We start from the raw sequence: 23,410 nt of genomic DNA, 5'->3' as shown, positions 1-23,410 counted from the left end.
TTTTATTATTTGTGTGTTACTAAGGGAGAAATTGCTGTCAGTCTTCGTGGAAAATGAATTTTCTGAATGTCCATTTCAAGATTTTTAGTTTTGTAATGTTAAAACTAGAATTCCACATGAAGTTTTTCCTAAGGAAGAAAATTTGTTTGCTTTTTGAAGCTCTTAAAAATAAGTAAAGTGAATAAAATCCTAAAAGTTAGTGCTGCATATGAACGCTGTTGTATTATTATTCACCTTGGCTGAAAATTGTACGTTGTGCAGAAGGTTTTGTTTAACTCACAACGAATGCACATTAACTTTTCATTATGTTATCTTCAAATAATGTAGGGGTATGGGTGGGTTTCGCTTCGCCGGGGCGGTGTGGACTTGTTGGGCCGAAGGGCCTGTTTCCACACTGTAATGTAATCTAATCTAATCAAATGTACTAATTGATTTTAGGTTTAAAAAAAGTTTTCTGCTTCAGAATATGAGGTAGTGAGCTGTCAACATCGGCTACATTGTTGCTGCAGATGTGGTAACTGGGTGTATGTTCATATGCTGTTCCAGATTCAGCTTTTTTTTGAGAGAGATCATAGATAACTGGTATATTTATCTTACAGTGTTTTCTTATGCTGTATTTGCAAGTGTGATGTAGAATGGTCTGGCATATTGAAATGTTTACCCTTTACAGCTGACTTGGATGTGTTCAGAGCACATCACTGTTGTGAATAAATGTGTCTGAACAGCATATACCTACACTATTTGATTTCTGTGACCATGTGGCTGCTCAAAAACAAAGCCTTAAACTCCTACGAATGCATGCTATGCTACATATCCTTGGCAATCATCATATATCTGTAGCTTGCTTAGAACCATCACTTTTCTAAGTATTACATTTTCATGCATTGAAGAAAAAAATAAAAGATTTGATTCCATGCAACATATCCTAGCTTAAGGAAGAAAAGTTACTACTCGCGCCAATCTGAATTGTTCAGCTCCTGCATCTCTGGCTTTCCACTCTTCTCTTCACTTTAAAAGCCTGATTTATAATAAAGTTTCCATTGAAGGTTTGGGCTCTGTCCAAGGAATATTATCCACATTTATAGAAAATATGCTGTCTGCATCTGTAAAATGCCACGTTACGGTTTTTAAGTTGAAAGAAAAATTTAATTGCAATTCAGATTGCTTGTTTAGCCAAACTTATTTATTACCAAGAGCTGTGTAATAAGTGTTAACATAGAGGTATTCATTACACTTGAATATAGTTAATTTGGTGCATTTCCAAACTTCAGCACAATAAACTTTGAATTTAAACAAAGGCCAATCTACCTTAGTTGGAGTTTTGTCTAATCTTTCAGCAAAATCTTCATTTACATCTTTATGAAAATTAAGTTAAATCTACAATGAAATAAATATTCTTAGATGTCATTATAATTGAGAGAACATAAACCAAATGGAATTTGAGTTTTTTAAATCATTCGAACCCTGCAATTCATTTATTTCTGCAAAATGTTGTTTATTTAGTAAAAAAATCAATAGGAGTCAGCATTTAATTTTCAGAGTGATTGCTGATTGTCAGATTTACTGAGAGATAATTTGTGCTTAATTGCCAAAAAAACCTTCTTGAGAAATGATCTCTTTTTGCTGTTTTTTGATATTTAGGCTTCTTTGAAGTGCTGTGCTATATAATGAGTTGTCAGTACAGGTGAAGGTTTTGTACTTATTGCAATAATTACATTAACTGTATATGTTGCTGTTTGGTTTTGATGTGGCATTTGAATTAGACAACTTTGACTCTGTCTTTGTTTCTCTGGATAACTGAAGCTACAATTATGAATGTGTTCATTATCAGTGACTTCCTGAACTATTTTATTAGCTGTTTCTTAGTTTAAGGCTGGTGCTGTGAGAGATGGCTCACCTGAAATGTAAGCAGATTTCTGCTAACATTTCGAGTGATGTTGGATGAACGAGAACGGATTTATCATTGGCAATGTTGAATCTTGAAAAGGTAATATCCATTCACTGTAGTAAGATTTTCAAAATTATCAAATTACATTTTAGTTTATATAGTTAATATATATTTCGAATGTACTAAACAGTAATCCTTGCATTTTTATATGTTTTACTGACTACTCCTGTCTCAACAGCCCTTATGACGTGGAAGCAGCTTTGTTCAGCCAGTAACAGTACAGTAACACTAGATGCAAGTGTCAGATGACATTCTATCTACCATAAAGAACTTTACAAAGCATTTTAATCTAAAACTTTAATGACAGGTACGTAGGGTATTTTTATTTACAATCTCTTTACTGTTCCTTTTCCATTGATGTCAGCGTTAACTGCAGCTCTGGATATTACCTTTTTAAAATCACATTGACTATTATAGATGCTGGAAATTGTTTAAGGTTTGAGATGTGTTTTGGAATCTAGGCTTTGGACAGTCAAGTTTACTCAAATAGAATTTTGAATGAATTGTTAAATTGCAGTTCTTGTTCTGATAATTAGTCACTGTTCTGAGTAGTGCTGCTGTAATGTCAAACATCTATTTACTGTTTACGCTCAACAGCAGAATCCGTACTGTACGAGCACAGTTAAATCTGAAGTTGTTGGACAAAATCATGTTCTTTGGTTGCTTTTAGTGGAAAAATATTGTTTGTGCAAGGTTCTTGATAGAAAGAGACCCAGTGTTGAAACTGCACCTGCAACTTATTTTCTATTGAGGTATAAATGCTTTCTCTCCCTTGCCCAGAAATTTCGAGGTTAATGCCTTGTGAAATCCAAACAGAATGGAGAAAACAGGCATTTCACAGAAAATTTTTAGTTTATGCTTACATTTTTTCCAGATGTGTAACTACTGCCACAAATGTTGGCCATCATTTTTTATAAAGCAAATGGGTAAACCAGGCAAGATGATCTACATTGCAGAAGCTTGGAAAATTACTTGAAAAAGTGAATTAGCCAAGAGTACATGAGGAGGGATGAGAACTGATGGAATGCAATGTTTAATTTGTGGTTGTGAAATTGAGCTTTTTAATGAAAAGGATTTGAGAACAGCTGTAATGGAAATGTCAGTTGAGGCAAACAATTTATAGATTAGTCCCCAGATAGAATCAATTAATTAAATCCATCTTGTCTTCAAAATGTGGGAGCCATTGATATATAAGAGAGAATTTCATGGAAAAGCGACACAGATGAAACAGATGTACTCCAGGAATTTAAATTAAGCTGCCAATATGGTGTTTCCTGAGCTATTGTTGAACAGAAAAAAATATATAGCCACATGTTCAACATATTTATTTCAGCCTGATATGTTTCATACACTAAAATAGGTCTGGATATTTTGCAAATTGTACTTCATTTCTGCTTCAGAAACACATGAAAAAGCAGTTCTAGGTACTGTCCTAAAAGTTGTTAGAAAGCATTCACCCCGTACTGTAGGATAGACATTGCTTTCAATAAGGAAAGATGTGATAGATGTCATACTTAAGTTATGACACACACCAGTCCATTTGCTCTTGATCTAATTATATCATCTGACTATATTGCCAGTCTTTTGTTGCCAGTGATCTTTGCCGGATTCTTTCGGATCCTTTCACCATAGAAGAAAGAGTTTTGTCCCGTACTCTCTCTCTTCCCTTCCTTCTCAGTGGATGCTCTCCTCCTCCATGATCCTTCTGTCCACTTGCTGTCTTATACTCCCTCTGGCTACTTTACCTCACTCCTGCACACTCCTCTCTTCCCACATCCTTTCTCTGACTCTTGTTCCAGCTTATGTTTGCATCTCACTTTTGGTATGGGTTGTGTCTATAGACAGCAATCAACAGTGGCTCTCTGCTAATTTTCTCACAGCTGATGACTAATGCCAAGACCTGTTTTGGCACTCTTGCCAGTCAGTTAAATTGCCTAACTCCACTCAATCATCATGTGAAACTTTGTTCTTTTTGTGAGTTATATTACCTTTTCACATTTCTTAAGATCTTTAACAGTTAACTCAGATCTAACAGCAGAAAGAAGAGATATTGCATCCATGTTTTCTATCACTATGACATTCATTTTTCTCTAAATGAAGGATTAACAATAACCCTGAAGGTAGTCTTATTAGAGTAATAAGACATTCCAACGTGTTTCACTGGAGGCGTATAAAACAAAATTTGACACTGAGCCATTTTAGGCCATATGAAGGCATATGGCCAGACACTTGAACATAGAGCTGGGATTTAAAAAGTAGCTGAAAAAGAGAAATAAATGGCAGAGAGTTGTAGGGAGGGAATTGTAGATCTTTGGGTCTTGACATTTGAAGGTGTGGCCACCAGTGATAAAACAATTAAAACTGGGAGTTTTCTATGTACCAGAATTAAATCAGACTGTATATCTTTGAGGATTGTGGAGCTGGAGGAATTACAGAGACAGGGAAGGGTGAGGTTATGCAATGTGAATTCCACTATGAGCAGAAATTTCCTTCAATTAAACATTGGAAAGAGAAAATCTTTGGACTCCAGAACAAACTCTTGTTCCCCAGCTGCCATCTCTGTTACTGGCCATGGTAACTGTCTGAAGCTGAATGAGACTTTGGTGCAAATTTCTCCCTGAAATAAGTTTCTGAGCACAAACCCATAACATCACTAAGACTACCTATTTCCATTTCTGTAATGTTGTCTCTGTCTTTTGAAATCTTTTGAAAACCTTTTTTTTAAACCTATAAATGTAACTACTGCAAGATATGCTTTGTAAACCTGAAGTCATTTAACCTTGTGCTGCTTATGTCTTTACTTTGATCAAGTCCTCTTCACCCTTCATCCCTATGTCCGCGATCTATGGTTACCACTCAACTATCTCCCAGTCGAGTAACACCGATTTTTGTCAGTGTTTCACGTGTTGCCAATATAGCTTATTTTAGTTTGAACTTGTTCCAGTTCCCACGTTTCGTAGAAACTTATACCTTGGGCAGCCATGGCAGTAAACATCAAAAGGCTTAAATCCCTATGAAACATAGCTGGCAGAAGGTCAGCGTTCTACTTTGTATTTCTTCATTTTGTTCTGTAATAGTAAACCCTTAAAAGTACATTAAATGGCAAATTTTCCAAAGTTAAATTTTGTTTCCGCTTTTTGTGTTTTGGCATCTGGACGCACTGAGAAATCTCTTTCCTTGTGTGAAGGAGTGGGTAAAAAATCTTTACAAAGATTTTATGTATAAATTGTAAGATAGTAAATATTCATTTATAAATATGAAATGCCTTTGAAATTATTGATGTAATTTTTAAAATTTTTTAACAATTTAATAAAGCAGTAATAGTTAGCTAATCTTTTAGTTTTGATTTTAGAATCCCTAAAGTGTGGAAGCAGGCCATTTGGCCCAGTGAGTCCACAACGACCCTCCGAAGAGCATTCCACCCAACCCCATCCCTGTAACCTTGCATTTCCCATGGCTACTCCAACTAGCCTGCACAACCCTGGACGCTATGGGCAATTTAGCATGGCCAATCCACCTAACCTACATATCTTTAGACCATGGGAGGAAATCAGAGCACCTGGAGGAAACCATGCAGACACAGGGACAATGTGCAAAATCCACACAGATTTTTGCCAAGGTAGGAATCAAGCTCAGGTCCCTGGCACTGAGGCTATAGAGTCACCATGCCACTCCAAATTATACAGATTGTTAGAGAGAGAATATATAGGACACTTGAGACAATTGCATTTTCAAAGAAGCAATGTAGGAATGCAAACTGTTACTTTAAGCTGCTTAATCCAACAGTAAGTAATTTTTGATATTTTACTGAATTTCTTTTACAAGTTCACACTTTAACCACAAGTGTCTAGATAGTTTACAGTTTTGCTTCAATGTATTTTGTGCATTGCTTTTCTGATACATGCTTAAAGCCTAATTGTACTGCAAAGCATCTGCTGCTCCCAGTTCTCCTTCTGCATTCATCAAATAATTTATGTAGCACTGCTATAAATATAACTTTTTGGCTATGAATGTTTGATAGAAATCTCAAATATTTAACTTTTAAATTTCATTGACGTTTCTTCCTTTGATGTGACATCTCTAGAAATGTAAATTTCACACTGCTAATTTGCTCCTTTTTTTTATGCATAAAGCAACTGAACTTGGCGGGATGGCAGGAAATCAGATCAAAGGTTAAACTTCCATTTCAGAAAACATAAAATGAATGATAAGTAGTCTTTCTGGTTGTGCTAAAAAAGAAGCTTGATAAATCAGTGAAAAGTCTTGCAGTATTCACTGAGAAGGACAAGCACAGCAGACAAGTTGGAACACCATGGCCTGCAAGCTTTCCAGCAAGCCCCAAACCATCTTGACTTGGAAATGTATTGGCATTTCTTCACATCAGCTAAGACAAAATCTTGGAAGTGGCTTGCATAGCAGTATTGTAGGTGTGCAAACGTTTTGCTACAACTCCCACCCCCACTGCCCCCCCCCCCCCCCCCCCCCCCCCAAAAACTATCTTCTCAAGGGTAGTTAGGTACGGACAATAAATGCTCAGTGACAGCCACATCCCATTAAGAAATTTTTAAAAAGGTATTGGAAATCATTTTGGTCACCATTCTGGTTTCTCTGTCTAATTTCCTGTGGCAAATTTGCAGCTAAAGTTTTTAACAACTAATTCACAATTCTAAATTCAACATACAAACTGTAGCAACTTGATTATACAATGGCGGAATTGCATCTTCTGTGTTTTGAGAAGGCTGTACAAGTTTTCCATCGGGTTTATGTTGGTGATGGCTACTGCTTGAATTTATACAATGCTTGTGAGCTAAAAATCCAAACTAAATTAGAGTTTAAAGTAGTGGAGAAGAAATATTGAATTGACTGAAGGCATAAGACAGCAATGGGCCGTCATGCAAAGACGTTTAAGGGCAGACTTCTAGAGTATTGGGACAGATTGCCTGAGAACTGCAGGTGGTGTTGTAGAGGGAAGGAAGGTTACCCAGGAGAGCAGAGGACCTATGCTAGCATGTAAGTCTGGCGGAAACTGCATAAATATGGATGGATTCCAGACCACAAATAAAGTTGTATGCAAGGGAAAAGATCGGAAATTCACTGCATTTGAAGAGGACAGCAACATTCACTAACCCAGATCTGAGCTTAATGCTTGTCTGTGTTTCTAATGGAGTATGAGCATTTGCAATATGTACACCTTTCTAGGTTTAGTTAGTGCAGCTACTTAATGGTTTATATATGAATATTTGTCCTGGAGGGAGAGAGAGAGAGCGAGAGAAAAGATGACTATTTTCAAAATATATTGTTTACTGATCCAGGCCAGCTTCTGTTAAATAAAAGAACCTTTTACCAAGCAGACCTTGTATACCATCTGTTATGAACCAGGCCAGACACCCTCAAAACATTTTAAGAAGGTGGCCCAGATCCTAAATGACTTTTTTTTAGGCAGATATAAAATGGATATTCCAGGAGTGATGAGCTGGTCAAACCACTTAGCTTTTAAACAAAGCAGATGTTATTAAACACTATAGATGGAACACGAACAAAAGAAGACAGAACTTAGAATAACTTATCTGATAACACAAAAAACTCATTCGCAAATTAACAAAGCTGTTCCAATTCCTGCAACATCCCCTAAACACCCCCCCCTTGGCAAATGGTAAATTCAAACCCAGATTCTTACAGGCAGGAGAGATGTCACAGAGGAAGTCCAAGCAAGACCCCTGTTGAAGCATGGAACATGTTTTCACTGTAGCTGCTTCTCTAGGTCCCCAACAGATTTTGACTCCCTGCTAAAACTAAAAGCAAACTAGAAAAATCCTGAACTGGGAGAACTGGCCAATCCTCTTTCATTGTACGACTGTTTTTTTAAAAAAAGCCTAAAGGCCTCCTCTGATTGTTGACCTAGGCAGTGTCTGTTAGCCATTTCGGCACCACTGACTTTACAACCCCTCTTGGAAAAAATCAAGGACGACATAACCTTGTTACACCTCCCACCTTAAAAAAAGAACAATCAAAATACAAAGATGGCTTCAAACCCCTGAGCCTTACACAGTTCGTGCACTACAATACATATTCATTGCATTGACTACAACCATGCAAACATCACTACTACATTATATTGCAGTCTGTTTACTCCTGCCACTGAACCCCTCTGTTTCTCATCCAAGACTCGACATTGTGTTGGCAATCACATTTTCTCGTCCTGCCTCATGTTGAATTTTCAAACTGGCTGTAATAGTAAGCTCCATCGAAACAGTATGGAATTTTTGTCCTTAAATTTCTCCAAAACCCTGAATGGGTTATGATCAGTATACATGATTGTCTCAGACACATTGTTGGCAACATAAATGTCGAAATGTTGTAACGCCAACACTAAGCTCAAAGTTTCCTTCTTAATTGTTGAGTATTTCTGTTGATGAATGTTCAGTTTCCTGGTGAAATACCCAATAGCCGTCGTCTTGTAAGAGTACAGCATCGACACCCACATCACTCTCATCGATAGCCATCTTGAATAGCTTTGCAAAATTAGAAGTGGCTGATGCTAGGTCTCAGTGTTTAATACAGCTTTCAGGCTGTCAAATGATTTTTGACAGCCTGCCATCCACTGAAATTTCTTGCTTTTCTTTCGTAATTCAGTGAGTGGAGCAGACAAACTGCTAAAATTCGGTACGAATGTCCGATAAAACTCACTCAGTGCCAGGAGCCGCAGTACTGCTGTCTTTATTGATGTTATGGGAAACTCCCCAATAACCTTTGTTTTCGCATTCTGTGGGGCCACCTGTCCATGTCTGATGATATTGCCCTGGAACATGACTTGGACTTTGGCGAACTCATTCTTAGCCAGGTTTATGACGAAGCCTGACACTGAAAGTCGATTGAATAATTCGGATAGATGCTGTAAACGTTCCTTCTTTGTATAACTAAAATTCACCAGATCATTGATGTAAACCACACAATTAGGTAATCTGGAAATGACTTTATTGGTTAGTCTTTGAAATCTGGCTAGTGAATTTTTCATATCAAATGGCATGACTTTAAATTAGTATCGTCCATTTGGTGTTAGGAAAACCAAAATTGTCTTCACTCTTTCGGGTAAAGGTAGCTGCCAGTATCTTCTGAGAAGTCCATCTTAGAAATATAAGTTGCTTGTCCCACCTTTTCAGTACAGTTTTCCAAACGTGGAATCGGATGTGAATCAGACTTTGTGACTGCATTGCCTTTTTGATAATCCAAACGTAACAGTTGGGTACTATCTGGTTTTGGCACCATTGCTATGAGTGAACTCCAGTCATGTAACTCACTTTAGTAGTGTTGTCTTGGAGCATGCATTCGAACTCTTTGAACCTGTGTCAACTTTAAAGGGTTAAGTCTGTATGGATGTTGCTTAATTGGAACAGCATTTCCTATATGGACAGAGAAACCTTGATTATCTGAACGAGATAGGTGGGCATTATTTCGTTCGGATAATTGATTATTGGGTTAATTGATTTCCTCTGGGCTCGGAGTTTTCTATGAAATCTGTTCCCTGTTCAGGAAACTAGGCAGCATCTGCCCCTAACCCACCCCTGGCCACTTATACCCCGCCCTCCCACCCACCGTCCAGCCCCCAGCCGACCTGCTCCCCCAGGGCAGCCAGACTGTACACCAACAGTAAGACTGCTGCTCCCTTTCTGGAGTAAGTCTCAAATAGCTTGCACACACACACATGCGCGCAACATTTTACTGCAACTTTTAGTCAAGTTCCAACTCTGCCCTGTACAGGACAATGTTGGAGAGATTATCTGGGGAAGGGGGGGGGGGAGTTTGGGGTACACCCCTGTGTAGAACTCCAGGGAACACGTGGGGGGAGAGCGAGAGGTCAGTCATTTGGAGATGGTGCCTGGACTGTCCAGGACTGTTCTTGGCAGCATTTCAGTGAGCAGAGTTCGTTTTTAATCATTGTACCTGTAAACAAAAGACGCGATCAGGGTTGAAACAGCTCTTTGACATAATATTTCTATTGGGACCCCGAGATTTCCTTCAGATAATCGGATATTCGGATAATTGATATTCAGGTAATCAAGGTTCCTTTGTACTTGAGAGTACGATAGATAGATGAAGGTGGGGGTAATGGTGATAGGTCGGAGGAGAGGCTGGAACGGATAGGTGGGAAGGACCTCCCCTCCGACCTATCACCATAATCCTCCCCTTCATCTATCTATTGTACTCTCAGCTACCTTCCCCCCCAGCCCCACTCCCTCCCATTTACATCTCTAAGCCCTTGGTTCACAAGCTTCATTCCTAATGAAGGGCTTATGCCCGAAATGTCGATTCTCCTGCTCAGATCCCTATTTGGCCTTTGGCGACAATAGGTTTGCTCATCCTCACTAAGCTTACCTCCTGCCTTCACCTCCATCCTTTGAAGCTTACTTTTCTGTTGAAGTGCCAATTTTTGAAGTTCAAACCCTCTCTCTTTCTACTTTTCCTCACTCTCTTTCTCCCTTGCTTCTTTCTCCTTTTTGTTTTTGTTCTGCCAAAGTAATTCTGTCCTTGTTGCTCTGCTTTTAATCATAATTCAAACTGTTTTGTTTCTTTTTCTTTTGCCTCTAACTTAAAACTGCTTCATTTTCAATTGAATTTAGCAATTTCCAAAGATTCTGATGACTTTTCCAGTAAATATAAATGCAGAGCTATTGCTGTAATTATTTCTCCTTTTCTCACAGATGAAGGTAACTCCAACATCAGCTTGTCTGCCAATGCCAGCAGTTTTGCCTTGTTCACCTTTTGTAAAGCCCCCTAAGTCACTTCTTTCAACTCCAGAAAACTCTTCGTGACTTGAGCCATTATCATACCTAGCACAGCTTAAATTAACTGAATTCAACACCTGGAACAAAAGATACTAAAACCTACCACTCGCCACCTTCAAGTCCAACAACCCTAATCCCAAATTGGGACTACTGAACAAGTCCTGCCCCCAATCTGTTCTGAACTAGGCCAGACCCCCTCCAAATATTTTAGCAAAGTAACCCAGGCCCTAACTTGATTTTTTTTGGGGGGTGGGGGAGCAAATGCAAAGTAGATATCCCAGAAGTGCTACAGCTGGTCGAGCCACTTAGCTTTAAGCAAAGCAGAATTTACTTAAACATTACGGATGAAACACGAGCAAAAGAAAAAGGAGCAAGAAAAGATGCATAGGAAAGGCAAAGTTACACTATTCATGGGGGATTTCAATATGCCAGTAGACTGAGAAAATCAGGTTGGTAGTGGATTGCTAGAAAAGGAATTTGTGGAATGTCTACCAGATGGCTTTTTGGAGTAGCTTGTAGTGCAGCCCACTAGGGAACAAACAATACTGGATTTAGTGCTGTGCAATGAGGCACACTTGATCAGAGAGCTTCAGGTGAAGGAAGCCCTAGGAGGCAGTGATCATAATATGACTGAATTTACTCTGCAATTTGAGAGGGAGAAGATAAAATCAAAGGTAACTGTATAAAGGCAGCTACAGAGGCATGAGGGAGGAGCTGAGCAGAATTGACTGGGAGAGAGCCTAGCAGGAAAGACAGTGGAACAGAAATGGCAGGAATTTCTGGGAGTAATTCAGGAGACACAGCAGAAATTCATCCCAAGGAAAATGTAGCATGGTACAGGGAGGATGAGGCAACCATGGCTGACTAGTGAAATCAGGAATAGCATAAAAGCAAAAGAGAAAGCAAATAATGTGGTGAAGGGCACTGGGAAACCAGAGGATTGAGAGGTTGCAAAGACCAACAGGGCACCAAAGAAAGAAATAGGGAGAGAGAAGATTAAATATGAAGGTAAGCTAGTTAGTAATATAAAGGAAAACTGCAAGAGTTTCTTTAGATATATAAAGGGCAAAAGAGAATAGAAGTGGACATTGGGCTGCTGGAAAATGACACTGGAGAGATAGTAGTGGGAAACAAGGAAATGGCTGTCATGTCAGTCTTCACTGTAGAAGACATGATTAATATGCCAAAAATTCAAGAGCGTGAGGGTGCAGAGCTAAGTATGGTGGCCCACACCAAGGAAAAGCTGAACGGCCTGAAGCTGGATAAATCACCTGGACCAGATGGGCTGCACCCTAGAGTTCTAAGGGAGATAGCTGAAGAGATAGTGGAGGTGTTCATGGTGAACTTCCAGGAATCATTACATTCGGGGAAGGTCCCAGAGGACTGGCAAATTGCTAACATGACACCTCTGTTTCTAAAGGGAGTAAATTACAGACTGATTAGCCTAATCTCAATCATGTGTAATACCCTGGAATCTTTGTGAAGGATGAGATTTCTGAATACCTCGTAAAATAGGGCAAAGTCAGCATGGTTTCATCAAAGGGAGGTCATGCCAGAATTCTTTGAAGAAGTAATGAGCCAATGGACTATTTACTTGGACTTCAAGATGGCTTTTGACAAGGTGCCGCACAAGAAGCTACTGCATATGATAAGGACCATGGTGTTAGAGGCAAGGTGCTAGCATGGATAGAAGCCTGGCTGTCTGGCACAAAGCAGAGAGTGAGGATAAAAGGGTCTCTCTCAGGATGGCAGCTGGTGACAAGTGGTGTTCTGCAAGGCCCAGTGTTGGACCACAACTTTTCACTTCGTATAATAACAATCTAGATGAAGGAACTGAGGGTGTTCTGGCTACATTTGCAGACAATACAAAGATATATAGAGGAACAGATAGCATTGAAGAGGCAGGGAGGCTGCAGAAGGATTTGGACAGGTTAGGAGAGTGGGCAAAGAATTGGTAGATGGAGTGCAATGTGGAAAATTGTGAGGTCATGCACTTTGGTAGGAAGACGAGAGGCATGGACTATTTTCTAAATGGGGAGAAAATTCAGAAGTATGAAGTGCGAAGAGACTTGGGAGTTCTCATCCAGGATTCTGTGAAGGTAAACTTGCAGGTTAAGTCAGTAGTTAGGAAGACAAATGCAATAATGGTATTTATTTTAAGAGGATTTGAATATCATAGCAGTGATGTATTTCTGAGGCTTTATAAGGCTCTGGTCAGGCCACATTTAAAGGATTGTGCACGATTTTGGGCCCCATAGCTCAGAAAGGATGTATTGGCCCTGGAGTGTGTTCAGAGGAGGTTCACGAGAATGGTCCCAGGAATGCAAAGCTTAACATATGAGAAACATTCGCAAATTCTGGGTCTAAACTCGATTGAATTTTGAAGGATATGGGGAGATCGAATTGAAACATGCAGAATACTGAATGGCCTGGACAGAATGGATTTTGGGAAGTTGTTTGCATTGATAGGAGAGACTAGCACCTGAGGGCACATCCTTAGGACAAAGGGGCGACCTTTTAAAATGGAGATAAGGAGAAAATTCTTCAGCCAGAGAGTGGTGAATGTATGGCATTCATTGCCACAGAGGGCTGTGGAGGCCAGGTTATTGAGTATATTTATGACTGAGATAGATAATGTCTTGAGTATCATGGGGATCAATGGTTAGAGGGAGAAAATGGTGTTGAGAAACATATCAGCTATGTTTGAATGACAGAGCAGTCTCGATGGACTGGATGGACTAATTTCTGCTCCTACGTCTTATGATCTTAACACTGAATTTAGAATAACAACCTATTTGATAACCCAACCAACTCTATCGCAACTTAATGAAGCTGTTCCAATTCCCATAAATACACCCCTTGGCAAAAGGTAAATTCAAACACAGGTTCTTACAGGCAGGAGAGATTTCAGAGAAAAAGTCCAGGCAAGACCACTGTTAAAATATGGAACCTCTTCACTGTAGCTGCTTATTTGAGTCCCCAACAGTTTTTGATTCTCTGCTAAAACTAAAACCAAACTAGAAAAACAAAACTGAACTGGAAGAACTGGCCAATCCCCTTTCATTGTACAACTGTTTTTAAAAAACACCTAAAGGCTTCCTCTGGTTGTTGCCCTCGGCAGTGTCTGTTAGCCATTTCGGCGCCACTGACTTTATACCCCCTTTGAAAAAAACCAAGGACAACATAAGCTTGTAAAGGGGCAGGATTGTCACATATCTTACTGTGTAATCTTGGCATTAAAATGAAAAGTAATTAACATAGGTGAATTAACCTATATGAAATAATTGCCATGACTGCAGGTTTTACCCAAAAATTGACTCCGATCTGGAAAATCTGTTGCAAAGCATTGCAGAGGACAGGAAAAATGTCACAACTATAAATTCAACAAATAAATTCTTAAATTTGAGTCACATTGTAGCACATTGATTCTGTTTAGACAGTGCTAGGGATAGGAGGCTTCAAAATCTTATTTCAGGAAGGATGCTAAATCCAGTAAAAGCGAGATTTTACCTCAGGAAAGTTAGAATAGGGTTGGATATTTCCAAATCAACCTTTTTTAGGGATGTTATTACCCACCTCTGAACCAGGTGAGACTTGAACCTAGGTCTCCCAGCATAGAGGTTGGGGCACTACCACTGCATCACACAAGCCAATGGAATAAAGTTGGAGAATGAAACTTAGTTGGCTTCCTATGGTACACTTCCTACTGCTAGGTTCCAGTCAGGTCACAAGGGCTGTTTAACTGCTATCTGAGATGAATTAATGATTTTTCTTTTAGCGGTGTTGGTGGAAATTGGGGTCGCCGTGGTGGATGAATTATTTTCCGTACTAAATGAAAAAAATGGCATTTGACAATCAATGTAACATAAAAGGACTCGTTTCCAACTGATGACTTGAACACAATAGCAAGGCATTTTGCTTGCAAGCAAGAATTCAATGCATAGGTTTTTTTTTAAATGAGCTAAACAACAAATAATAACATGTAAAGAAGCTCTGAATGTTAGAAGGTCAGTAAATCATCCAAAGTTATTAAGTTTTTTAAAAAATTCAATTGTTTGAACAAGTTTCTTGAAACTACCCAGGTGACTCAGGTTTGTAGTTCACAGATTTATATGCAGCAAGGAATAACTGACTTTAGGAAATTAGGAATGGAAATCGGTGAAGGTTTCAGCATGTTCCATTTCATAAGAGTTAAGACCTGTTTGCATTGTCACCCCACCTAATATATGTATGTCGTGTATAACTTGGAGACGGGTTGTATTATGTTTTTTGAGAACAGGTGTTGAATTTTGTTGGCGCTGTGCTTTTATTTCAGAGATTTTTGAAACAACCGTGAAATGTAGACAAATGTCATCAGTGCTCCAGTTCACCACCCAAACTGCAGACTGTCAGCTGTATGCTAATGAGTTGAACTATCTGGCCTTGCAGAACAGACTGCTACTCTGAGACAAAGAACCGTTTGAACACCTGTTATGTTTATGTAGACCAGCCACATTTTGCTATGTTATTAAGGTTAGAAGAAAAGCGATGGTTCCTGTTTAGAGGGAATTGACAACTGAACTCCCATGAAGTAATGAAAGCCAAGTTTTGCAGAATTTCTACCTAATGTTTACTTTTGTTCATATACCTGATTCCTTTGATACTACAATATTTGCATAGTTACCTCAAATTTTTTAAAAGGACTAAAAAGTTTTGAAGTGCAAATTCTTATGCAAATGCAGGTGTTCTGCAACAATAACCCTTTTTAAAAAATAGATTTAGTTGATAGAGGAAGATTGACCAGGCCATTCTGAGAGTGCTACTTCTATTGGAACAGTCCTCCAAATCTTTTATTGCCTATCTTGACCACCAAAACAGAAGACTTTGATTTAATGTGCTTTCATCCAATCCAATTCTCGGTCCTGAGCTGGTGTGTTGTCTAGTACTAGCTCCATACTTTCAATCTCTACAAGCAATGAGTGTTCACTGAGTTAAGCTGATGTAATTTTTGTAACATTCCTGCCAGTTGCTCTGAAAAGCAGTTCTATTTGTATGGCAAGTAGTTTCACAAGAGACAAGGTAAAGGGTAAAACCTACACTGCAGCAGCTATTAAGGGCTACTGAGCCACCTCTTAAAAGTGCATGTTTTCTATATCTAACCTAGTTATTGTACTCAACTTGAAATTGATCGTGTTTGCAATAATATCTGTTTAAAGTTAAAGAAAAATACTTTGCTGAACTGTCAGTAGTACATTAGTTTTGTAATATATTCTTACCTTACAGAGCAAAGAGCATGTCCTTTCTGCCCAAGTTACAGATTTTCTAATGATCCAATAGTTGTTATTCTACCATAGATGGGAGTTGTGCATGGGGATTTCCAAGGAAAAGATTCCAAAGGAATTGCCTGGGAAATTGAATATTGCATTGGATAATTCCTCTATATCCAGAACCCTCTGAAAGTCTCCATTTAATTCAGAATTCCAATGCAATTAAGTAAATAGGCTAGATTAAATTATTAAATGTATAGAGTAGTTAATCAACTAACTTCATACTTAGCTCCCCCCCCCCCCTCCCCGGCTGTAGGACTTGCTTCTCCCATTTCCAAAAACCCTTCTGCTGCTCTGCACTTCCACCCAACCCTCCCATCAGGCGGAACCAATGACCATCTCCCACACCATCACCACTGAACCTAACACTCACCATCCTCTCTCTCTCTGCACCACTGAACCTAACACTCACCATCCTCTCTCTCTCTGCTGGGTCATATTTCTCATACAACAACCTACCATAACACTGCATCACTTACCTGGGCTCCTTGCCACCTTGCAACTTGGCATCCTACTGCTACCCACTTGGCACCAATCCCTCCTGGCACTCTCTTCCTTCCCAGTACTCTAACTTCATTCTTTCCTTATGAATATGCCATTTAACAACAGCTATCAAAGTGACTGGCAGGATCTTTACATTTCAGAATGCACCAGCTGACTGCTGTGAAAAGTGGGTATGATTTGTTACCCCCCGACAGTTTTCCATTACAAAAGGACTATCAGAAAGGAACTATGGCTGCACATTTCTGAAGGAGCTTGGAGTTTACTTGGAAATGTGGAGCTCCCTTCTTTTGTGAAATGAAGAATTGGAGTGGCAATCAGTGTGCAATTGCCACTTAGGAAACCTGGTCCAGTGTGTTTCACATAAGGCCATAAGACATAGGGCAGGAGCAGCTAATGTGATGCTTCACATCATCTCCTCTGTTATCTACCTCAATTTTATTTTCCTATTCTATACCCATATCCCTTGATCTCCTTTGTATCTAAAAGTTGATCACTCTCAACCCTAAAAGAATTGAACATTGTTAATTGAATTTTTATTTGTTTGTGTCACTGGCAAAGCTATTTCCCTATCCCTGTTTGCCGTTAAGGTGATGATGAGCTGTCTTTTATAGCTGTTGATTGTGTGTTGTAGGGACACCTCTGTACTGGAAGGAAGGGAGTTCCAGAATTTTGGCTCAGTGACAATGAAAGGACGATAATTTTGTTGCAAGTCTGGATGTGTGGCTTGGAGGGAAATATTCAGATGGTGGTATTCTTATACATCTACTGTCTTTGCCCTTCTAGGTGGTAGATGTTGCAGTTTAATAAGTGATGCTGAAGCAACTTGTTAAAGTTGCTGCAGTGAGTCTTGTAGTTGGTATTTATTGTTTCCACTATACGCTGATAGTGAAGATGGTAGATGTGGTGCCAATCAAACAAAATGAATTGTCCTGGATGATGTCAAGCTTCATGTGTGTTTTTGGAATTGCATTCATCGAGGCATGTAGAAACTTCCATCATACTCCTAACTTGTGCCATGCGGATGCTAAACAGGCATTGGAGAGATGAGACGTGACTCCCTCAGACAATTTAGGTTATTCAAAATGACAGTGATTTGGCAACTGCTACTTACAAAACAATGCTTCAGAAAATCTGAAAATACATTTGTCTCAGTGGCTATAAATTTATTTCCAACCTTGTGCAAAATTGCAGATCTCAATTAGTGAAGAAATGGGACAGTGACAGTTGAGCTGCACTTTGTTGGGGAGGGAGGGAATGATCAGCCCAGATTTTAGTTCTAATTTCATGAGATTTTTACTGATGATAGATGTGTGGATGTCAAATGAAAATGACTTGAAATTAAACAGAAAATAATGGAAATACTATAGATGTTTGAACATCTGTGAGAGACTACCAAAATTAATATTTCAGGTTGACAGAAGCTCTGCGCCTCTCTCCACGGATGTTGTGAGACTTGCTAAGTATTTTAAATCTGTACTGTTTTAATCTCAGATTTCCACCATCTGCAACATGTTACTTTTAAAGATTGGGCTGAATATTGCATTGATGCCCCCTGAGTTAAATAGTGTGCTGGCATGCCCGACTGAGGCTCAGGTTAAAATTAATTGCATTATTGAACTCTTAACCCACAGTTGGGGAAACAAAATCCATATAACAAAGGGAGTGAGCTGAGAAATAAAGATTGAGAAATTGCAAGCACCAAGAGAGATGCTCCCAAAATAATTTGTCCAATATCTGTCTATTGAACCTATTATGGGAGTGAAGTATGGATGTTTTACAGCAGCTGTACAGAGCATAGGTGAGACCACATACTGAGATCACATATTTGAGAAAAAGTATGATTGCTTTAGCAAGATGCTAGCATGGATAGAAGCTTGGCTGTCTGGCAGAAAGCAGAGAGGGGGGATAAAAAGGATCTTTCTCAAGATAGCAGCTGGTCACAAATGATGTTCCATAAAGCTCACTGTTGGGACCACAACTTTTCACTTGATACATTAACAATCTAGATGAAGGAACTGAGGGCATTCTGGCTAAGTTTGCAGATGCTACAAAGACAGATAGAGGGACAGGTAAATTGAGGAGGCAGGGAGGCTGCAGAAGAATTTGGACAGATTAGGACAGTGGCAAAGAAGTGGCAGATGGAGTACCACATGGAAAAGTGTGAGGTCATGCACTTTGCTAGGAAGATTAGAGGCATGGACTATTTTCTAAATGGGGAGAAAATTCAGAAGTCTGAAGTGCAAAGACACTTGGGAGTTCTAGTCCAAGATTCTCTGAAGCTAAATTTGCAGGTTGAATTTGTAGTTAGGAAGGCAAATGCAATGATAGCATTTGTTTTGAGAGGACTTGAATATAAAAGCAGTGGTGTATTTCTGAGGCCCTATAAGGCTCTGGTCAGACCACATTTGGAATATTGGGTGCAGTTTTGGGCCCCATATTTCAGGAAGGATGTACTGGCCCTGAAGTGTCTTCAGAGGAGGTTCACGAGAATGGTCCCAGGAATGAAAAGTTTAACACACAAGGAGCATTTGAGAATTCTGGATCTAAACTTGGAGTTTAGAAGGATGAGGGGGGAATCTAATTGAAACTTACAGAATACTGAATGGTCTGGACAGAGTAGATGTTAGGAAGTTGTTTGCATTGTAGGAAAGACTAGGACCCTAGGGCACAGCCTTAGTAATAGGAAGACCTTTTAGAACGGAGATAAGGAGAAACTTCTTCAGCCTGAGTGTGCTGAATGTGTGGAATTCCTTGGCATAAAAGGCTGTGGAAGCCAGGTCATTGGGTATATTTAAGACTGAGATAGGTAGGTTCTTGATACCAAGGAGATCAAGGGTTGAGAATCAGAAACCTACCAGCCATGATTGAATGGCAGAGCAGACTCAATGGGCTGAATGGCTTAATTTCTGCTCCTGTGTCTTATGGTTTCCCTCAACTCATTCCTGGGATGAAAAGGGTTTATCTTCAAGAGAGAGGTTGAACAGGTTAGGCTTATTCCTGTAGAGGTTTAGCAGGATGACAGGTGATCTTGTTAAAACTGATAGGATCTTGAGAGGTCTGAATAAAGTGGACACCTGACAAATGTTTCATTTTGTACTGTAGACTAAAACTAAGGACGTGGTTTAAGAATAAGAGGTCTTCCTTTTAAGAGAGTAATGAGAATTATTTCCCTTCAAAGTAATGTGGAATGTTAGAATGTGGAATTTTATTATTTGTTGATCTGGCGTGGCTGTCACTGGCTAGGCCAGTATTTCTTTCCTATTCCCAATTGCCCTGACAGTAGTTTAGTACATTGCTAGGGATCTGAAGTCGAATGTAGGCCAGACCAAGTAAGAAAGGCAGATTTCCTTCCCTAAAGGATCAGGTGGAGTTTGCAACAAGTGTTTGTGGTTACCTAGTCATCCTTTGGCGAGTTCTTCACTCCAGATTTCTGTTGAGTTCAAGTTTTACCTTCTGCTATGGTGGGTTTCAAAACCATGTACCCAAAATATTAGCCAGAGGTTCTGGATTATTTGTCCGATATCATTACCACTACACCACCTCCAAAAGTGGAAGTTGGGACTTTAAATTTATCCTAGGCTGAGCTCAATGGATTGGTCATATACAAGGGACTTTAATGTTTTAGGGAGCGGTGAGAAAAGTGGAGCTAAGACCAAATCAAAATAAGTCTTGATCTTGTTGAATGATGGAGCAGGTTCGAAGGGATGGATGGTCTGTTCCTCCTTAGTTCCAATGATACTCTTTCAAATGTAGTTGATGTCAAAAAGGATTGAAATTCAATTATTGTAAATATCATGGCAGATTGTGTGTTAATGTTTGTTTTCAGCAGTCTTAATGCAGGGAGATTCCCTCCATCTAATTTCCGTGAATTGCAATTTTGCAGAACAGTGCTGATTACAAGAATCTGGCAGACTTGCCACCACTGTTTTTTCGTGCTGCCTGCTTCAGAAGTTGTGTATGGTTCTTGTATCCTCTGCCTTTCATTGGTTGGTGCACCCTCTTAGAATCACACACCACTTTCTAACCTTGAGCTGGGCTTTTGAAGGCTAGAAGGGGAGCATCTTGGGGTAAACTATGACAGGAATAAAGACTGAACATTTCTTATAAGTTAGAAGTAGGCTCGGGCAGATTGAAAACATTGCAAGGCTTTTTATTTGGAATTTAGTGTCTGTAATTCATGTAATTGTTTTGCTACTGTCCACAGAACTTGCCTCATACTGTAAATTATTAAAAGTTCTCTTTTGAAATATTGTGATTTGATTGTCATGTTGCTGTAAAGACTGTCCATTTTCCATTGGCAGTGTTCTGCTGAACTTTTGCTTTTTGTACAAACCAAGTACAATTGTAGTTCATGTGCAATTGTATTCATTTTATTAGCTAATTTATTTGTATATTCTCAATGCAAAAGAACCTATCAGTTTCTCGTGCCTGCTGAATTTTTCTGGTTTTCTCATCGTTTGCGCCTGCTGAGAAAGTCCTGGGGATGTGGGACAACTTTTAGCAGTGTCAGTTGCATCCTATTTGGTTGAGGGGCCTCAGTTGCAAGGGCCATTCTTTCTGTACAACTTTATGCGGCTGCACTTAAAACAGTCAGAAACTCTGATTTATAGGTAATACTAAAACATTTTTGAGGCAAGAATTTTTAAATGAGGAAGATAAATTTTCCAGTTTTTTTTTGGTTTAATATATTTTTTAAAATGTTTTGTTTGTGTATTATGACCATTTAAAATGGATCTCTACAGAAGTACTGTGTTTAAGTGACTGGTTGCAATTTTGAACCTTGCAATTTTGAAGCTAAGGCGCCCCCATGTGTTCTAAACAATGTTCGTTCATGAGTAACTCTAGCTTTTGTACTATATTTCTAAGTACTAATTTTATGTTTCACGTTTCACATTACTGAAGTGGTCCTTTTTGGAGATTTGGCAAATATATAGTGAATGATCTTTGCATTCAGCTTTGTATTCTCGTGGAGGCTTTTATGCTTTATATTGAATTGTGCAAAAGTTTTAGGAATGGTACAAAAATACAACATAGCTAGTTGTAATATTTTAAATACAAATTGTTGGATTCATTACTGATCTCCCTTTCAAATTATACTTTGAAATCTTCAATTATTTTATTGTTCAGTAATTTCTTTGTAGATTCTTAAGTTCTATTTAACATTTAAAACCTTTATCATTGCATGTTAAAATGATCTGTAGTTCATAATTAATTAACAAATTATTTACAAATCCATCCAATGTATTTAAAATATAACTCGTCTTTTCATTTTCTTGAATGGTGTGTTATTTTCACTCCATTTTTCAAATAATAAAAATAAATAACCTGCCCGAATGGCAAGTGACCTTTTCAACACTTCCAACAGGTTGTATTCTTTTAAAATTGGCCTCACCACTGAAAATTCAGTTGATCACTAAAACCTTGGGATAAATTATCTGAAGACCCTGAGATATGTTGCATTACTGCTAAATCAATGGTCATTACAGCTATTTGCTAAAATATTACTGACCCTTAACAAAAACAGAAATTTCTCAAAGCTCAGCAGTCTGGCAGCATATCTGGAGTGAAATCAGTTAATGCTTTGGGTCTGTGACCCTTCATCAGAACTGATAGTAGCTAGGAAAAGTTTATTATGCAGAAGATAGGGTGTGGATAAGGAGTAAAAGATAGATGGAGATAGAGCCCAAAGAGAGAGAAGAACAGTTGGACAGACAAAAAGAGTGGACGCCGATCAGCCTAGGAGAATGAATAGCTACTAATGGGGACTATTAGTGGCTAACAATGGGTTGTGTGTAATCGCAGATCATGTGATAACAAGGCATGGTGTGTGGGGGTTGGGACATGGGAGAAGATGCCTCAAGCCCTAAAATTGTTGAACTCTATATACAGTATTGAGTCCAGAAGGCTTTAGAGTTCCCAAGTGGAAAATGAGGTGCTGTTCTTTTGATTAGATTAGATTACTTTACAGTGTGGAAACAGGCCCTTCGGCCCAACAAGTCCACACCGACCTGCCGAAGCGCAAACCACCCATACCCCTACATTTTTACCCCTTACCTACGGACAATTTAGCATGGCCAATTCACCTGACCTGCACATCTTTGGACTGTGGGAGGAAACCGGAGCACCCGGAGGAAACCCACGCAGACACGGGGAGCATGTGCAAACTCCACACAGACAGTCGCCCAAGGCAGGAATTGAACCCGGGTCTCTGGCGCTGTGAGGCAGCAGTGTTAACCACTGTGCCACCGTGCCGCCTGCACTGAGCTTCACTGGAGCACTGCAGCAAGCCTGAGACAAAGATGTTGGCCAGGGAACAAGGTGGTGTGTTGAAGTGTGATAATAGCCACCATGCACAATATTTAAATTTGTTCTAGGTAGCATTTGGAAAGTATTCCTATTTGCAGTGAATGGTTCTGTATTGTTTACTGATTTAGTACTCTACACCCTAAGACTAGTTTGACCTTCCTTTACTGCTAATGATTAAATTATGCTCAACGATTGCCTTCCATTACCCATTGAATATGACAGATAACAGGTTTTATGATAGACTTCAGTTCCTAATTACTTTTGTGATAACTTTGCCACCCTGATAACTGAAATAAGCATTATTGCGCAGACTTTCAGATCAATTGCAGAAAAATGACTTGTCAAAGCATACTTCGAGCAGGATAGTTTAAACAGGTGACCACAAGTTCGGTCACATTATATCCATGAAGGTAGTTCATCTGTTACAGCTACAGTCAGAATGGACCTGAACAATGTGAACAAGATTTTGGCTGGAACCTGAAGTGGAACTACATGTTTTGCTGGGTGTAATGTAAGTGTAATCTTGAAATGTCTCATCATTATGCAATACTTAGAACGTTTGC

General features: G+C 39.2%; 1 protein-coding gene across 9 annotated transcripts in view; it reads left to right on the top strand.

Moving 5' to 3' along the window:
- Positions 1-23,410, top strand: part of tcf12 (transcription factor 12) — a 329,491-nt gene that overhangs the window by 281,194 nt on the left and 24,887 nt on the right. The gene's annotated exons all lie outside the window — the stretch shown is intronic.

Source organism: Chiloscyllium plagiosum, unplaced genomic scaffold (genome assembly GCF_037043375.1).
Source record: "Chiloscyllium plagiosum isolate Xiang-an unplaced genomic scaffold, Cpla_swu_hap1 HiC_scaffold_39, whole genome shotgun sequence".
NCBI classification, from domain to species: Eukaryota; Metazoa; Chordata; class Chondrichthyes; order Orectolobiformes; family Hemiscylliidae; genus Chiloscyllium; species Chiloscyllium plagiosum.
The sequence above is the reverse complement of the archived record's forward strand: the minus strand, read 5'-3'. Positions and strand labels throughout refer to the sequence as shown.